Raw genomic sequence first — 19,967 nt, 5'->3', positions numbered from 1 at the left:
TTAAATGGTCTGAGTGGATTATGAATACCATGGGGATTTATTATCCATCATCATTTATTTAAATACTTAAGATTTTTACTCATTAGGATTTTATAGTGATCCTTTCTTTTTCTCCTTGGAAACATTTCATTCCACTTCTATCACAGAATTTGACTTTATGGAATATCTTCTTAAGACTCAAAGTCTTTAACCAGTCTTATCTCAGGTATCTAAGAGTAAAAATTCCTTCTGGATTGAGCTCTTTTGTTAACATCATACAGTGTAATCAGTGTGTGTCACAAAATCTGGTAATTATTGCAAATAAAAGTAAAGTTTTATTGGCAATGCGTGCCTTAATGCCTTCATTAAAAGAAAGTCTAAATTGTCTTTTGCCATCCTCAAGTTACACCTTTCCACCTCCCTGTAGCACCATATAGTAAGATTGGAGGTGGGCCAAGTGGTGGAGCCATCATGACACGCAAGGTGGGTCTGGCCTTCCAGGAGTCTTCATAGACCAGCTTTAGGAAAGTTAAGCATCCGAAAGTCACGTTCCTTTAAAACTACTCATGAACACATCTTTACAGACTCTCAGGGTCATCCCGTGGAATAGTTTGAGAACTGTTGGTGGAGAGAGTGGGCGAGGGAAGGAGACAGGATAGCGGTTGAGTCTGGAAAGGACGGATAGGCAAGAACCACATGACAGCAGAACTTAGGAGATGTAAAGGATTCTAGACGTTATCCTAAAGGATCTGGAAAGCTATTAAAAGGTTTTAAAGAGGGAAGTGACATTAGACTGGATTTAAAAAAAAAGTTGTTCTAGGCAGCGTGGAAAGTAGATTGGAAGCAGTTGGGAGATGTGCTAGACTCCTAGCTAGAAATAGTGTGGGCTTAGACTTTGTTAGTGACCATGTATGGAGAACAAGAAGCTAATTCCTCAGGTACAGCATTGTTGGAGGGAAATTTGACAGTATCTAGTAAACCTGGGCAGATACCCTTTGAGTCAACACATCTAATTAAATGAATGTCCATAGTAGAATGATTACATGAATTCACAGAAATGACCAAGTAGAATACTATGCTGTAGATAAAAAGGAACAAAGAGGTCCAAATGAACTGTCCTAGATCTCCAAGGCATTAGGTGGGAAAAGTAGTTGCTGAATAACATGTGCAGTTATTATCCCATTTCAGTAAAAACTAAAACCATATATTTCTACATGCAAATGTCTAGAAACTACTGATGGCCGTGATTATCTCTGGGGCAGGGAAGCAAGCACAGATGAAGTTCAACTGGACTTGATTGTTGCAAGTTTTTACAAAGAAATATTGATTCCACAAATACGTAGCCACTGCTAATTGTATATCCCACCCACTCTGCTGGGTTTCAGAGGTAAAGATGGAGAATAGGTAAAGGCCCTGAGGTTGTGACCCTTGTGAGGTGTGTGTTGGGGCAGGGGAGGAGCTGGGATTTCCTTATTACGTGGGCAAATAAAAAGCCAAGAGGTGACCTTTTGCAAGAGGTAGCTAAGAGGTGTGATCCACAGGAGTTAATTGACTGGTGGTGATAAATGAGAAAGGGAGGAGTGAACGATGCCTTCCAAGTTTCAGGCTTGTGTAGCCAGGTGGAATTTCATTTCGCCTACAGATGGAAACAGTCCCGTGGGGCGTGGAACTTAGCTGGTGGTGTGGGAGCCTTTTAAAAAAACACAGGTTACAAAAACAAAACAAGATTTGAACATGGATATTTGTTTAGAGTGAAAAAAAAACCCCACAAAAATAGCCGGCGGGTCACAAAAATAAAATATCCAGAAAAGTAACATTATGTAACTGTATCATGTGTCTGCAAATAGAGTATACCTTTCGATTATGAAAACCGTATTTTTTACATACAGCAAGAGAATAGTCGCTCCTCTGACATAAATGGAAGTGGGGTTATCATCATCGTTACGATGAATAAAATGCTCAACCTCACACCTTGACTTTAATATATGTTCACTAAAACTCTAGGTTTTTTGTTGTTGTTTTGAGAGGAGGTGTGAAGGAGCAAAATAGAGTATAGTGGGACCTTGGCAAATCCATTCGAAAACTCATGAAGGAAAACAACTCGAGAAATTTTTTTAAAGGAGGAATACTGAATGGCAGACAGAATGATGGCTATCCAAAGATCCCAACTTGAACTGGTGAGTAAGTCAATTCACATGGCAAAAGAGAATTTGGGACTCCGTTGGAGTTAGGATTACCAATCAGCTAACCTTGAGAGAGTCCTGGGCTACCTATCCAGGTGGGTTCCACGTAATCACCAGGGCCCTTACAAAGGGAAAGAGGGAGGCAGACAAGGAGCTCAGGCTGATTCAGCCTGTTGGCTGGCTTTGAAGATGGAGGAAGGCTGCAGAACAGATCCCTTCCCAGAAACCAGAAGGAACCAGGCCTGCTGACACCTTGACTTTAATCCAGTGAGGCCCAATTTTGGACTTCTGATCGCCAAGATAAGGCATTACTTCAGCTACTATGGTAATTTGCTATAGCAGCAATAGAAACACGCTAGGGTGGATTTCTCCAGTAGGTACCAAAACGTGCTCTAAAATACAGTCCTAGTATTTTACTAGTGAAGAAATGGAAGGTTCAGGTGAGCAAAATGAAGAGTTGAGAAACCCATGTACTGTGTATTTTGAATTTTTTGAAAGTGGGTTTTGAAACAAAGAATTAGTCAAAAAATGTTGATACTAGTGTTCATGTTTTGGAAAAATGTAAACAAACATGACAGCTAACACCAAAATAAAAACCAGACGGGATTTAAACATAAAAACGTTAACAAAAAAATTAAAAACAGAAGCATACTAGAAAAAATAGAAGACAATATGTTTATAATATTCAGATAGAGGAGATTTTATCTGGGATGATCCTAAGACAATCCTCCTTAAGTATAGATTCTCAAGAGATCTTAGAATCTCCAGAAAGTAATCTGACAGCAGAGTTAAGTAAGCAATTATATTTATGCTACAAACTACAGAATATTCACCCTGAATGCCGTGAGATGTTAGAGTGTCACTGAGGGCCTTGAGGAACACCCAAATTGAATCCACATGAGCTCAGGTGTGGAGTGTCATGAAAGCTGTAACCGAATCGGTTATACTGTAAATAGACCCTCCTAGGTGGTAACAGAGGGTGCTGATCTGGGTGTAGTGCCCTTAGAAAGGGATAGAAGATCTCCAACGAGAATACCTTCTATTCACGAACAACCTAGACTTGTTAGCCCAACACTTGGTCTCTATTAGTCAGCTACCATGCAACCCTGTGTTTTTACTTGTAAAACTAAAACAAGGCATCCTTGTTCCAAAAGACTTACACAGTACTTTTTCTTTTTTTAATGTTAGATGAAATCTGGAAATCTCTTTCGCTGCTGTCCCAAGTCCTGACTTCTCACCTAGAAGTTAGAGCTATAAAAACTTTCTAGTTGTTTACCTCTGTCTCTTAGTGGATGTTTGTCCGTCCATGGCCCTGTTCCCCTCTTCACATGAAGATTTTGGAGCAGATCCAATCCCCAACGAAGGTGCCATTTGGGGGGAAGTTGACCCCACCTGTGCTCTGGGGATGGGCCAAAATTAGCAGGTGTCAGGAAGTGGTGTCTGAAGTGTGGACCTTGAACCCCTGAAGCTCCCCCAGGACACATCCAGGGGAAATGTTTCATGATGGTACTGTATCCTGATTTGCCTTTCTCACTGTGTTGACTTTTCAGGGACGACTTCAGGTGAACCTGGTAGCACCTTAGCACGCATCCAAGCCAAGGTACCAAAGCACGCGAGTGCCCAGGTGCCCATCACCACGGACTCGCAGCAGAAACACACTCATTTCACTTAATGTCCTTGATGAAGCAAAAAAAAAAAAATCCCAAGATTATTGGGGTACCTGGGTGGCTCAGTCAGTTGAGCGTCTAACTTCGGCTCAGGTCGTGATCTCGCGGTTTGTGGGTTTGAGCCCTGCGTTGGGCTCTGTGCTGACAGCTCAGAGCCCTGGAACCTGCTTCAGATTCCGTGTCCCCCCTTTCTCTATGCCCCTCCCCCACTCATGCTCTGTCTGTCTCTCAAAAGTGAATAAAGATTTAAAAAAAATACCAAGCTTATTAAATCCTTACACTTTAACAGTTTGTGAGTAAATGGAGAGTTATTTATGAAGCACATGTGATTTCACCAAAGTACAATAGTTCTCTGGATGGGAAAAAAACACCTTTTTTTTCGAACTGAACTAGCCACTTTTTTTTTTAATGGAACATCTTTTTTTTTTTTTTTTAACTCGGAAGAATAACATAAGCTATGATTATTCTGGAAGATACTTTCTCAAAAATGAACCAAGTGTCACTTCAAGGAAAACTGATGATATGGCTGATAATAAAACTTGAGCTTTCAAATGAAATTAGAATTTTGGGAAGCTCAAGTTTGCTCCCATGAGTTTGTCGTGTTCCCAATACTTCAGACTTTTAAAAATTCTGCAATAATCACCACAGTGACTTTTTCAGTATTTTATGTCCCTATCTGGAAGATAGGCAAACGTCGGTGAACCAATAATTTGTAAGCCAGTGTTTGGTGTCCAAGCCATTGCATGGGTAAAGGGTTCTTTCAGAGCGCAAGACAGAGCAAAGGATTTTAATATTATAGGGTACAAAAACGTCCTATAGTAAGCTCCACGTGGCTAGTAACCTCTAAGAAATTACCAGTTGCTGGGTTTTCCTGTAATAATGTGGCTATTCTTTCTTATCTGGAAAGGCCAATACAAACCGTCCTTTTTCCAATCGCATATCTGGTGGAGGCTGGATATTTTTCATTTGCCTCCACCAAAAAAACCATGGCAACAGAGTGAATGGAGACAAGCCGGGTGTATGCAACTAAGCCAGACATCAAAGAGACTTGAAAGACCATGTAAAACTGTGGCCACTGTTCTTACTAAATCTCCTTTTCAAAGTCTATCTTTTTTCATGAAAATATCGTTAAAATGTAACAGGTTTAAAAGTGTTTTTAAAGGAACTAGATATTTTTAAGTTTCTTGTTGTAAATTTCCAATACGGTAAATATCAATAGGTATAACTGATCTATTTATTTTTATTTTTTAGTGGTTTATCTTTTGAGAGAAAGAGAACATGCAAGCAGGAGATGGGGGGTCCAAAAGCCAACTCTGTGGGCAGAGGATCCAAAGCCAACTCTGTGCTGATAGCAGTAAGCTGCTTGTGGGGCTCCAACTCAGGAACCCTGAGTCATGACCTGAGCTGAAGTCAAGACGCTCAACCGACTAAGCCACCCACGTGCCCCGAACTGATTTTTTTTAAGTGTTGTCTACAGGTTTCATGAACCATTGGTCTATTACAAAGTAGCCCCACTTGTGTGGCCACAAAAATTGGTTTAGGAATGAACCCGTGAGGGCTTCTGAGACCCAAAGACAACTGGGGGAATGTGGAAAGCAATCCTGTCCACTCTGCTAAAGGAGCTGCCAGAAGAGATGCCCCTCTCTCTCTTCCAGTTAGTGATTTGACTGGGGGGGACACCTGCATCTACATAATCCCTTTGCCACGTTAAGGAAAGTCAGTTTGGGGATGTTGCTGACGCCCAGCAGAGAAATAGACAAGTCTTTGATGAAAACCTCCAGCTACCGAATCAAACGAAACCCACTCTCAACCCCGTGGTTACAGGAGCAAGCCAATCTCTGTGAAAGCCAGGTTGATGTGGGTTCTCCTCTTTTCTGCTGTCTGCCCAGTCCTCCACTCTAGAAACGTACGGGTTACTCTACATTTACCTGTTGCTCACCTGTTGGCACTAGGTCCTTATCCATTCGCCGAGTCAATCTGTTAGTGAAGGCTTATTTGCAAGGCTCTGATGTAGGAACTGCTAACACAGCCTTGACCAAAGCAGGTAAGATCCCTGTCTAGGTGTTACTTCCAGGTCCATGGTGAGAGATGAAGAATAGTGTATCAATGAATTCTAAGGGCAAGCAGTGAGCTAAGACAACGTGATGTGATCATTGTACATGATAAGGTCCAGAAATGCCTCTCCAAGGAGGAGACATTTAAATTAAAATTGGAATGATGAGAAGATCTAAGATGAGAGTATTTCAGGCTGAGGGAATAGTAAGTGCAAAGATCCTGGGGCAGCAAGGAGCTGAGTATGTTGCAGTTTTAATTTATCACTGGCTAACTCTTCATAATCCTTCTTGATTCTTCTTCCCCATCCTGCATGCAATCCATCAGTAAACTCTTGGCTTCAGCATCAAAATACACCCAGAACCCATTCCCTTTCTACCTCTCAGTGACCACCTTCCTCCCAGGTGCCACCTTCTTAGCTATGCAACTGTAATAGCCTCCATTTTATTTCTCTACCAATACTCTCATCCCTCACAATCCTATTTATCATATTTGAATTGTGTCCTTGAAATTCATATGATGAAGTCCTAACCCTCAGAATCTCAGAATATGACATTTGGAGAGGTACAGAGGTAATCAAGTTTAAATGAGGTGCTTTGGGGGCCTTAATTCATTAGGACTGGTGTCCATATGAGAAGGGGAAAATGAGGGGCACCTGGGTGGCTCAGTCAGTTAAGCATCCGACTTCGGCTCACGTCATGATCTCATGGCTCGTGGATTCAAGCCCCGTGTTGGGCTGTGTGCTGACAGCTCAGAGTTTGGAGTCTGCTTCAAATTCTGTGTTTCCGACTCTCTCTGTCCCTCCCCCTCTTGCACTCTCTGTCTCTCTCTTTCTCAAAAATAAACATTAACAAAAACTTTAAAAAGAGGGCGGGGTTGGGATTGAGATCCATGTACAGAGGGAATGTGACGCAAAGAGACACATAGGATAAAGACACCCTCTGTGCAAAGGAGAGCGGCCTGGGTTGGATCCCCCCTTACAGCCCCGTGTAGGAGCCAATGCCACTACCCTCTTGCCCACACGCCTCAGCCTCCAGAAGTGTGACCTAACAAATTTCTGTAGAAGCTACCTAGCCTGTGATGCTTTGTTAGGACGGCCCTAATAATGAATACAGCAGGCAGGTGATCCTTTTTTCCTTCTCTGCTCGAGACACTCCCATCTTGGAGTAAAATCCAAATTAAGTCCTGCCCGGGGCCCACCAGCCCGCAGGAGCCGCCTCCTGAGTACACATAGAAAACTCGGAGCTCCACGGCAACCTAACTAGCCCTCCCTCAACACGACCTTAGTCTTTGCTCCAGGAAATTCTCGCCGGGAAGATAAGGCCAGAAACCAGTAAGTACCGCGGTGGTTGTTTTCTTCGGGAATCTCTGCACTCCTTCGATGCAGACCATGGGCTGCTTAACCACACTGTTCTCAGGACAGCCGGTGGCTCGGGGTAGCTCATCCGGGCGAACTGCCTTCTCTGGACACACCGCTCCCTGGGGTGCTCAGCAAAGAGCTGTTTGCATGTCAGACGGGTTCCGAAGCCCTCGCCTAGCTGTGCCTACCAGTCGTGAGCTGTCACATCACACCCTTCGTCCAAACCCAGTTAGGGCCCCACATTGAAAGAGCCTCGTAAATCTACTCAGGCCCAGACCCTAAAACCCCATAAATGCACTCTCTTCTCCCTTCTGGGACCCTAAGACTCTAGGTGATGATCCTGCTTACTGCGGGAAGTGAGCAACCCGTGTCACTTGATCGGTAAGTTACTCTGGCCTTTTTGCCGAGTCCGCCATCCTGACCTTTCGTTGTCCTTCCCGTGCGTGGAGCATGAGGGCCTTCCCTGAATTTGTCCTGTTCTCCCTTCATCTGCGAGCGTGTTTGGCTGTTTGTTCCCCAGGCTCTGTCGACCGTTGCCTGACGTTGCCTCCCGTAACCATCCTGCGTGACCCCTGCGCCCCCTTTGTGCCTTTCCTGACCTGTAACAGATGCTAGTTTCCTCCAATATTCACGCTCCCCTTCTTCCATAATAGTTACATCCCTAATGTTTACCTAGGCGCACGTAAAAGCTTCCCAGCTTTTCCTGCAGCTTGATTTAGCCAGTGAGGTGTAAAAGGAACTGGCATATGGGTGGGATGGGATGAGTTTAGGTAGCCTTCTCCTTTTAGGTGAAGTGATAGGTCATGGCTGGCGCTCCAGCAGCCAAACTGATGGGCACACAAGGCAGAGCAATCCTGAAAGGAACGTGAATTCCCGACCCTTCATACCAGCCTGGGACTTAACGTCCTCCAGGCGTTATGAAAGCAAAAAAGGAACTTTAACTCCGTGTAAGCTGCTTTTAGTGGGTTTTTTTGTTATTTAATTTTAATTTTTTTTTAAGTTGATTTATTTTGAGAGCGACAGGGACAGCATGCATGGGGGACGAGCAGAGAGAGAGGGAAAGAGAGCGTCCCCAAAAGGCTCAGCACTGTCAGCGCACAGCCCGATGCGGGACTTGAACTTCTGAAGCGTGAGACCACGACCTGGGCCAAGACTAAGAGTCGGACACTTAACCGACTGAGCCACCCAGGTGTCCGTTTTCTTGTCGTTTGAAGCCAAACCTAATCCTAACAATCCCCCACATGCTGCTCTATGTCACATGTATTTCTATGTGACCTGTATTTTCTGTCTTGCCCTAACTAGAATGTAGGCTCTTTGAGAGGTGAGACTTTGTTTGGTCTTTGCTGTATTTTGACAGCCTGCACCAACGCCTAGCAAACAAGAAATCGGTAAAAGCTTCCTGAATTAGAGAGATTTGCACTCCAGCGAGATGTACCATGTTTTCTTCCTACGGCATATTGAATACCCCTGTCGTGCTGTCACCGTGTTGATATGTAAAGGGTGCTCTCCTAATCTGTGGGCCCTTCTTTGGCTGTGCTCCCCAGAGTCCCTGCTAAGTGAGAGCTGTAGAATGAGGTGTGTAAAAGGGAATCTCTCTCTTCAGCCCCTGGTGTGGGACCCGTGGTACCTATGTCCCAGACCATCAGAGACCGAGATTGTGAGCCAAACAGAACTGAGCAGCAGAGCATGGAAGTCATGGCGAATCGTAGACATAATTGGTGTCTCAGAAAACCCAAATGGCACACATGTTGATGCTTTGGGAGAACTAGATAAAAAAAAAAACCCTGCAGGGATGATAATGCTGCAGGCCCACAGCCCACGTGCACCCCAAGAAAGCGAGTGAAAAGGGAAGAATCCTTGATGCTTAGTAATGGACTCCCTTTTACCTAATGTGCTTTAAGTACGTTTGTCTTCCGTGTATCGGAACAATCCTGGCTAAGACACCCTTAGGTCTCTTTGGGGTACATGCACTTCGGGACAAGGCTGAAGCTCTTTCCAGTCTGGTCCCGGCCTGCGTTTCGGACACCTCCTAACCTAAGCTCCGTTCAGCTCTCTCTCCGTTCAGCACGACACAGCTCTGCTGTGTGCTCCTTTAGTATTTTCGAAGTGTTCTCACGTCTGCTAGAATGTTCTCCCCCCTAACTCATCCATTGGGAACTTGCTCCAGTTTTCTCCCTGTCTAAAGTATCCCCCAGCCCTTGTCCTCTCCTCCTCCTTCCCCAGACAGCTTATCCATCAACAGTCCCTTGAGCACACATCGCTTACAGGATTTATTGCAAGTCGTTGCAGTTGGTTGAAATGCTTGTTGGTGTTTGTCTTAGCAGAGAATGTGCTCTGAAGCCATCTCTCCTCTGAGGATGTTCCGTCCTTCACGGAACATTTTTGAAAGCTGGCTATGATCAGCCTTTGCCTCTCCTACATGCCTTGGCCAGTCTAGATGTCCTTGAGTGACTCCATTTCCTCTCTGTGTTTGGCTAATGGCCCTCAAATCTACAGATTACTTCTGAGCTGCAGACTTTTTTTTTTTTTTTTTATCTGCCTTGTTGACATCTGAGCTTGGGAATGCTACAAGAATTTTAAGTGTTCTCAGCAGAACAGGCCTGCGCCATTACCACCCTGCTCTCCCCTGACTCAGCTTGATGCTAAAGGACTCGAAATAGCCCTCCACTTCCCCCACCCCGCCCCCCGCAACTTCATCCAGGCACACCCCACCCTGTATCTTCTACAACTGGCCAGTTTCTTCATTGGGCTTCCATTATTTGAATTCCTTCTTTTACCAGATCCCTTGTGACTTACCCTGTCTTTGCCACTGGCCCCTGGATGTTATTTCTGCTAGAATACAGTGCTGGTACTGTAGCTCACCAGCACCACCTTTCTGAAACAAACCTGACCTTGCCCTTCTCCCTCTGAAAACTCTTCAATGACCTCTCTTTTCTAAGGACCAAGTCACACCTCTTTATGACTTCCAGGGGCTTTTATGACCTGGCCCAGCCTGCTCTGCAGCTGTGGCTGGCCCCACTCAAGCAGAGCAATGAAGGCTCAGTACCGAACTGCCGTCCTGACCTACATCCACTTTTCATCCTGTCTTACAAGTGGCAACTTGTAACATCCAGCCACCTGTTTCTCCTGGCCTCCTGCGTTAGATATGACTCATCGTTGGCCTGATGCTTCAGATGAGACTCTTCCTTTCTAATTTTGTCTCTCTCCAAAATACTCAAGCTTGACACGTGGTACTGTGTGTGGATTTCACTTTGCTACCAATAAACCCTACGGCAACTTTCAATGATGCGTGCAGAATAAAACAAATAATAAAATGAGTAAAGAAAATTGAGGATAGGTGGTTACTCAAATGGAGCATGAGGTCAGTGCCATGCAGACCTCTTTGGTAAGGCCGTAGCTTTTTTTTTCTTCTTAAAAATTTTTTAATTTATTTTTTAATTTACATCCAAGTTAGTTAGCATATAGTACAAAAATGATTTCAGGAGTAGAATCCAGTGATTCATCCCCTATGTATAACACCCAGTGCTCATCCCAACAAGTGCCTTCCTTAATGTCCCTTAGTCATTTGGCCCATCCCCCCACCTACCACCTCTTCAGCAACCCTCAGTTCTCTATATTTAAGAGTCTCATGTTTTGTCCCCCTCCCTGTTTTTATATTATTTTTGCTCCCCTTCCCTTAGGTTCATCTGTTTTGTATCTTAAATTCCACATATGAGTAAAGTCATATTTGTCATTCTCTGACCAATTTCACTTAACATAATACCCTCTAGTTCCATCCGCGTTGTTGCAAATGGCAAGATTTCATTCTTTCTAATTACTGAGTAATACTCTCTATATATACTACATCTTCTTTATCCATTCATCCGTCGATGGGCATTTGGGCTCTTTCCATACTTTGACTATTGTCGATAGTGCTGCTATAAACATTGGGGTGCACGTGCCCCTTTGAAACAGCATACCTGTATCCCTTGGATAAATACCTAGTAGTGCAATTGCTGGGTTGTAGGATAGTTCTATTTTTAACTTTTAGAGGAAACTCCACACTGTTTTGCCAGAGTGACCGACCGGTTTGCATTCCCACCAGCAGTGCAAAAAGATCCTCTTTCTCTGCATCCTTGTCAACGTCTGTTGTTGCCTGAGTTGTTAATATTAGCCATTCTGACTGGTGTGAGGTGGTATCTCATTGTGATTTTGATTTGTGTTTCCCTGATAAGTGATGTTGAGCATTTTTTTCATGTGTCTGTTAGCCATCTGGATGTCTCCTTTGGAAAAGTGTCCATTCATGTCTTTTGCCCATTTCTTCACTGGATTATTTGTTTTTTGGGTGTTGAGTTTGATAAGTTCTTTATAGATTTGGATACTAACCCTTCATTTGATGTGGGAGATGCAGGAGAGAAGCACCAAAGGGAAAGACTTCAAAAGGGAAGGGCTGGAGAAGGTGCAAGGCCTTAGGACATGTTTACACAGCTGAAATGCGGCTCGCTTGTAAGGAACGCCTAGAGCCATTAACATTGTCCAGGGTCAGTTCCTCCTTCACACCTGACCCTTCCTAGTGTTATAGAAGCCAATTAACTCAAAATTCAACTTTGAAAAAGTAAACCATTAGATTGATTAGATTGACACTCGCTTAGCTGATTTTATGCATGTAGTCTTAAACAATTATCCTAATAAAAAGGGCTTCATTCTGGAGTCAGGGACTCATTCCGACTGGAGTATGAGGACCTTCACTTAACTGCGCTTTGTTTGCGGACTCCTCTTTTGCGACTCCGGCCATACTCCCTGCAACAATCTGATATGTTGTTTGCAAATACCTTCTCCCATTCTGTTGGTTGCCTTTTAGTTTTGCTGAAAATTTCCTTCACTGTGCAGAAGATTTTTATCTTGATGAGCTCCCTGGTGAGGCCATAGCTTTATCCTGAAAGAGGCTTTCCACTTTTTGTTTTTGTTTTTGTTTTTTTTAGAGAGCAAGAGAACATAAGTTGCAGAGGAGGAGGAGAGAGAAAGAGACAGAGAGAGAGAGAGAGAGAGAGAGAGAGAGAGAGAGAGAGAGAGAGAAGAGAGAGAATCTTAAGCAGGCTCCACAGAGCCTGATGTGGGGCTCAATCCCACTACCCTGGGATCATGACCTGAGCTAAAATTAAGAGTCACACCCTCAACCAACTAAGCCACCCTGGCTTTCTGGAGACCTTCCACTTTTGGAGCCAAGTGCCCAAAAATATTGCTCAAGAGAAGTACAAGAAATATTTGTATTCAATATCAGAGGATAATAAAATCATCAACAATTGCCTTTAATATACACGGCTCAAGGTTACCATGCACAGCATGGGATGCTGGCTGAGTAGAGGCTCTGTATTGGTCTTGCCAGATCCAGGTCTAACTGGGCATCTGAGCCAGCTGAACTGTGACTTACACTCTGATAAAGTAGACAACTGTTTTTCTTCTTGCACACCCTGGAAGAGGAAAACACAGAGCTGCAAAGACAATTGCTGGCATCTACTGAGAAGTGTGGAAGCTTATTTTTTGGAATGGAGGTGGTAGCAGAAATTCCTAGTACCCATTCTACTGTTCTTTGTGGTAAGAACCCAGAATTGAAGTTGGGAAGACTGCCTTGTAAGTAAAGGCTTTCCCTAACTTCCTCTATAGCAAAGTGTGGCCATGTGACCACATTGACTACAGTTAATGGGATGTGACCAGGGGTTTTGTCTGAGACCTCTGGGAAACCTCTTAAAAAGAAGGGGTACTTCCTTTGTTCCTACTTATATCTTCTGGGTGGTGAGATACAAAAGTGACAGCTAAAGCTTGATGAGCTCTTTTGAGCCATGTGTCAGGGGAGGAAGCCGGATGAAGCTGGTACTTTGGAGTGTCTAGGGCCGTTGCCAGGGGGATGTGATTGTGTATGAAAATTTTAGGTAAAGTTAATCCTGAGAGAAAAGGACAGTGTTTGGAAGCAAGCGTCCATGGTCTTTCAGTGGGTAAGTGTGAGAAGATCAAGGATGATGGAGGAAGTGTTTAACATCTGTGTGCCATCTGGCATTTTGGAGTAAGTTGAGTCCTCAGCATCTTTCAGAAGCTAAAAGAACCATTTTAATAAGCGAATGTATGGAAGTTTAGGCAAAATCAGAGGTTGTTTGTTTCTTGAGAGATGGTACCAAAGATTTAGGAGAGAACCCTCCTTTGCACACCTTCTCCAAACGATCGGATTGGGAGTGGCCAGAGCAAGTAGCCCTTATATGGATATGATTGCTTTCCTGTTCGAAACATTCTCATTCTACAAATCGGTAATTCTTCTTTATTGTGTAGCATGGTTTTTCTTGTATAGTAATATTGTGTAGAATGGACTACAATTTACCTATTCTGTTGATAGACATTTGGACTCAGTCCAGATTTGGGCTATGATGAATATAGTTGAACTTTCTTCTGCTTCTTCTATGGTAGGCATATATACCCACTTCATCAACTCTGATAAATTGACTTAAAGCTATATATTTCTTTCTAAGTACTCCATTAACTAAATCCCACAAAATTTGATATATTTTTATCATTCAGTTAAAAGTTTCTCCTACATCCATTGTGATCTGTTCTTTCAACAAGGTTAATTTATTTTTGACGAATAAAAGTTGTATATATTAAGGACTTTGTTCAAATTCTCATTTTCTGCATGGATTTTTCTCATGACCTCAATGACCATCTTTCTGACAATAATTTTGACCTTTTTATCAGGTAAATCACTTATCTCTGTTTCATTAAGGTTTTAGGTGTAGAGATTTATCTTATTTTGTTTGGAACATATTCCTACGTTTGTTTGTTTCATTTTCCTTGACTATGTGCTTTGGGTTCTCTGTGTTAGATGAGATGGCCACCTCCTCCCATCTTGAAAGTGGGGTCTCATGTAAAAGTTGAAACTTCCCTTTCAGCCTGACCGTAGCTCTTGGTTGTCTTTCAAACCTTTTGATTGACCAAGTGTCCTCCTTTGTTTTTATTGGCCCCCAGTTGTTGAGGGTGTATGAAAATCTGTAAGTGTCCCAATGGGGAGGATGTCAGCGGCTAGGTATAGGGTAATTAAAATCAGACCTGAAGACAGTACCTTTTTAAAGTAGGCAAATAGAACTTTTTTAGGGAAAGACCAGGAGGTGGGCATTTCTGTCTGCTCCCCTTGTACTGAACCCCGGGTGAATAGCCAGTTAAGAATTCTTTTATTTGCTACAGTCCTATGGGACTGGTAAATGTAAGCTCTGTTGGTTACCACAACCAGGCGATTAAGGGGTGTGTGCCCTCCATGGCAGCTGCAGAAGCCCAGTTGTCAGACCTGTACAAGTTCCTTTCAGGGAGATACTGGTGACCTAGCATATCGCAGAAAAAGAGCATGATGGCATCCACCACCTTGCTGATCTCCGGGGAGGATTCTAGTCAGCGCCTAGATGTAGGTTAAATTAGAAGCCTGACCATTATGGGGTGCCTGGGTGGCTCAGTCGGTGAAACATCCGACTTTGGCTCAGGCCACGATCTCGCGGTCCGTGAGTTCCAGTCCCGCATCGGGCTCTGTGCTGAGAGCTCGTAGCCTGGAGCCTGTTTCCGATTCTGTGTTTCCCTCTCTCTCTGACCCTCCCCCGTTCATGCTCTGTCTCTCTCTGTCTCAAAAATAAACATTAAAAAAAAAGAAGCCTGACCATTAGGCTGCAGCTTCTAAGGTATAGAAATAAGCCTGTTTCATCAAAGGCTGCAAGATGACCATCTCAGTCTGCTACACTGAGCCCTGGAGTGGGGGGCACTACCGAGATTCCCATGAGTTCACATGTTTCCTAGAGCCTCATGGGTCTCATGGATGCAAGCCCTATTGACTTTCAAAGCTAGTAGCTTTGGGGGCCTCTCAGGTGGAAGTCTTAAAAGTGGGGGTGCTAGTAGGTGTGGAGTTCACACCTTCCACTCCTTAGGGAGAAGGTGAGAGTTCTGAGTTACTTCCTAAATGTGTGTGGCTGTGCCAAGGGTGAGATTTATGTCCAGAATGTTCTCAGATTCTTCTACCCATTTTGATGTGTTTTTCTCATCTCCCCACGTATAGGAGATCCTCAGCTAGTTTCTGGGCTTCTTTCAGAAGGAATTTTTTTCCATTTGTAGCTGTAGATTCTGCATGCGAATGGGAGGAAGTGAGTCCAGGAACCTCCTATGTGGCACCTTGAGGCAGAACCCACCTAGTTTTAATTTCTTAAGTATCCTGTAGTGGCTGTGCCAACTTAAATTCCCATGAATGGTGCACAAGCCTGCATGTCTCCGCATCCTCATCAGTGTTCATCTGTTGTACTTTGAAGATCATCCTTCAACAGGTCTGAGGTGATCTCTTATTCTGGTTTTCATTTCAGTTTCAATAATTAGTGGTATCGAGTACCTTTCATGTACCTCCTGGCCACTTAAATATTTTCTTTGGAAGAATGTTCAGGTTCTTTGCCAAGTTTTTAATTGGATTTTATTTTCTATAGAGTTGTCAGAGTCCTTATGTATTTTCGATACTGAAATCAGTTGGGTGGTTTGCAAATATTTCATCCCATTCTATAGGAAACCTTTTTTTTCTTTTTTCTTCTTGTGCAGAAGCTTTTTCGGTTGATGTATTTTCACTTGTTTTTTATCTTGTTGCTGTGCTTTAGTTGTCCTATCCAAAAAGTCATTGCCAAGACCCACCTTAAGACGTTTTCCTCTATGTATTCCTCTATGAGTTTTATGGTCTCAGGTCATATATTTATGTTTTTAATCCAATTGGACTTAATTTTTTGAGTAGTATAAGAGTTTTAGTTTCACTGTGTTGCATTTGAGCATCTAGTTCTCCCAGCACCAGGTATTGAAGAGATCATTGGGTATTCTTGGCCCCCTTGTGAAATATTTAACCATACATACAAGGGTTTACTTTGGGCTCTCAATTCAGTTCCATTGGTGTATCTGTTTTTATGCCATTTCCATACTGTTTTGATAACTTAACATTTAATATTGTTTGAAGTCAGGAAGTGTGATGCCCCTAGCTGTGTTGTGCTTTCCTAGCATTGCTTCGGTTATTTGGGGTCTTTGATGGTTCTATATGAATTTTAGGATTGTTCTATTTCTGTAAAAAAAAAAAGCCATTGGAATCCTGACAGAGATGGCATTAAATCTATACGTGTGTTAAGTCGTATGGACATTTCAATAATATGTCTAATCCATGAGCACAGATGCCTTTCCATTTATTTGTGTCATCTCTGATTTCTTTCATCAGCATCTTCTACTTTTCAGCATAGAGCCCTTTCACCAACTTGGTTAAATTTATTCCTAAGTATTTTGTTTTTTTATGCTATTATAAATAAGATTGTTTGATTTCTTTTTAAGATAGTTTATTGCTTGTGTATAGAAGTACTACTGATTTTTATATCCTGCAAATTCCTGAATTTGTTGAGTAGATAAACTTGGTTTTTTTGTGGGCTCTGTAGGGTTTTCTATATAAAATCATATCATCATCAAATAGAGAAAATTTTATTTCTTTGCAATTCTGATGCCTTTTATTCCTTACCTCATCACTCTGGTTAGGATTTCTAGTACTATAGTGAATAGGAGGTATGAAAGTGGGCATCCTTGTGTTGTTCCAGATCTTAGAGGAAAACCATGCAATCTTTTACCATCAAGAATGGTGTTAGCTGTGTGTGTATCATATATAGCCTTTGTTATATTGGAATACGTTCCTTCTATATATAATTTGTTGGGTTTTTATCATGAGTGGATGTCAAACTTTGTCAAATCGTTTTTTTGAATAAGGTGTTCATGTAATTTATTAATGTGATATATCATGCTTACTTTTTTGTGTATACGGAGCTATTCTTGTACCCCAGGGACACAAATTCCCTGTTCATGGTATATGATCCTTTTAATATGCTGCTGAGTTTGGTTTGCTAGTATTTTACTGAGATATTTTTGTATTCAGCAAGGATATTGGATTGTAGTTGGCTTTTCTTGTGGTGCCCTTATCTGGCTTTGGTATGAGAGTAATGTTGACTTAGTAAGGTAAATTTGAAAGTGTTACCTCTTTTTTATTTTTTTTGAAAAGATTGGTACTAATTCTTCTTTGAATGTTTTGCAGAATTCATGAGTAAAGCCATCTGGTCTAGCACATTTTGTGTTCAGTGATTTTTGATTACTGTGTCAATGACCTTGTCATTCATTCAGATTGTCAATTTTTTTTTTCCTGATTCATGCTTGGCAGTTAGTATATTTCTAGGAATTTTTCTATGTCTTCTAGGTTGTCCATTTTGTTGGTGTAAAGTTGTTCATAGTAGTCTCTCATACTCCTTTGTATTTCTGTGTTATCAGTTGAAATGACTTTCATTTACAATTGTATTTGATTTCTCCCATAATTTTTCATTAAAATATATTTGAGCTAGAAAATATGTAAATTAAAGGTATATAACATGGTAATTAGATATTATATATTGCAATATGATTACCATTGTAATGATAGTACTTACATATTTCATAGTTCCTTATTTTGATTCCAATGTTCTGGTTGGAATAATTAAGTTCTAGACTTTGAGCAAGTTTGATTATAATACAGTATTTTTTTTTAATGTTTATTTCTGAGACAGAGAGAGACAGAGCATGAGTGGGGGAGGGGCAGAGAGAGAGAGAGAGAGAGAGAGAGAGAGAGAGAGGGAGACACAGAATCTGAAGCAGGCTCCGGGCTCCGAGCCGTCAGCACAGAGCCTGATGCGGGGGCACAGAGCCTGATGAGGGGCTCGAACTCACAAACCGTGAGATCATGACCTGAGCCGAAGTCAGTCACTCAACCGACTGAGCTACCCAGGCGCCCCCATAATACAGTATTTTCTATGTTTATTACTATGCTTTATATCTCTAGAGCATTTTTACTACTTATTATTTGGTCCCAGGGTGCCTGGGTAGCTCAGTAGGATAAGCATCCAACTCTTGGTTTCGGCTCAGGTCATATCTCAAGGTTCGTGAGTTCCAGCCCTGTGTCGGGTTCCACACTGAGAGTGCGGAGCATGCTTGGGATTCTCTTTGCCCTCTCTCTCTGTCCCTCCTCCAGTCACTCTCTTTCAAAAATAAGTAAATAAACTTAAAAATAAATTGTTCCCTTAAGCAACATCTGTCCTGTTCCCTAAGCCCCGATCTCTTGGTAACCACCATTTTTCTATTTTTGTAAGTTTGTCTTAGTTTCCACATATAAATGACATCATAGAGTACTTGTCTGTCTTTTCTCCTTTATCATAATGTGCTTGAAGTCCATCCATGCTGTCACAAATGGCAGGATGTCATCCTCTCTCATGTCTGAATGATAATTGTTTTATACACACACACACACACACACACACACACACACACACACACTTCCTCTTGTTTAGCCTTTAATCCCTTGATGGGAACTTAAGTTGTTTCCCCTCTTGGCTATTGTAAATAATACTGCAATAAACATGGGAGTGTACATATCTCATTGAAGTCCTGTATTCATTTCCCTTGGCATATACCCAGAAGTGGAATTGCTGGATCACACGATATTTCTCTTTAGTATTTTGGGGAACTTCCATATTGTTATCCACAGTAGTTGAACCAATTTACATTTCCACAACAGACCACCAACTTTTATTGTCCCTTGTCTTCTTGATTACAGCCATTCTAAAAGGGGTGAGGTGATATCTCAATGTGGTTTTGATTTACATTTTTCTGATTAGTAATATTGAGCATTGTTTCACATAACTGTTGGCCAACCATATATATTCTTTGGAAAAAATGTGTATTTAGGTTAAAAATTTTATTTAAATCCAAGTACACTAACATACAGTGTAGTATTGCTTTCAGGAATAGAACCCAGTGATTCATCACATATATATAACACCCAGGGCTCATCCCTAATTCCCATCACCCATTTAGCCTATCCACCCAACACCCCTCCAACAACTCTCGGTTTTTTCTCTGTACTTGAGAGTCTCTTATGCTTTGCCTCATTCTCTGTTTTTATCTTATTTTTCCTTCCCTTCCCCTATATTCATCTGGTGTTTCTTAAATTACACATATGAGTGAAATCATATGATAATTGTCTTTCTCTGCCTGACTTATTTTGCATAGCATAATACACTCGAGTTCCATCTACATTGTTGCAAATGGCAAGATTTCATTCTTTTTGATTGCCAAGTAATATTCCAGTGTGTGTGTGTGTGTGTGTGTGTGTGTGTGTGTGTGTATAGTTGTTTATATATATATATACACGTATATAATTTATAATATATATTATAATTATATATATTATAATTATAATCATGGGCATAATAAATATGGGCATAATTATAATTATAAATATATATATAGTTGTATATATATTTATATACACACCACATCTTCTTTATCCATTCATCAAGTCAATGGACATTTGGGATCCTTCCATATTGTGGCTATTGTTGATTTTGCTGCTGCAAACAATGGGGTGCGTGTGCCCCTTTGAATCAGCATTTTTGTATCCTTTGGATAAATACCTAGTAATGCAATTTCTAGGTCATAGGGTAGTTCTATTTTTAATTTTTTGAGGAACCTCCATACTGTTTTCCGGAGTGGCTGCACCAGTTTGCATTTCCACCAACAGTGTAAAAGTGCTCCCCTTTCTCTGCATCCTCGCTGACATTTTTTGTTCCCTGAGTTGTTAATTTTAACCATTTTGACAGGGGTGAGGTGGTATCTCATTGTAGTTTCAATTTGTATTTCCCT

At 41.9% G+C, this 19,967-nt stretch overlaps 1 long non-coding RNA gene across 1 annotated transcript; it reads right to left on the bottom strand.

Moving 5' to 3' along the window:
• Positions 1 to 231: 231 nt before the first annotated feature.
• LOC113596545 (uncharacterized) lies at positions 232 to 10,161 on the bottom strand. Its single transcript, XR_003417304.2, has 3 exons — positions 10,038 to 10,161; positions 3,439 to 3,561; positions 232 to 1,669 (listed from the first exon to the last, which is right to left on the bottom strand). It is a non-coding gene; the product is annotated as an uncharacterized LOC113596545 (long non-coding RNA).
• Between the last annotated feature and the right edge of the window lie 9,806 nt (positions 10,162 to 19,967).

This window comes from Acinonyx jubatus, chromosome B1 (genome assembly GCF_027475565.1).
Source record: "Acinonyx jubatus isolate Ajub_Pintada_27869175 chromosome B1, VMU_Ajub_asm_v1.0, whole genome shotgun sequence".
NCBI lineage: Eukaryota > Metazoa > Chordata > Mammalia > Carnivora > Felidae > Acinonyx > Acinonyx jubatus.
Note: the sequence above shows the minus strand (reverse complement) of the source record. Positions and strands in the feature narration are given on the sequence as shown.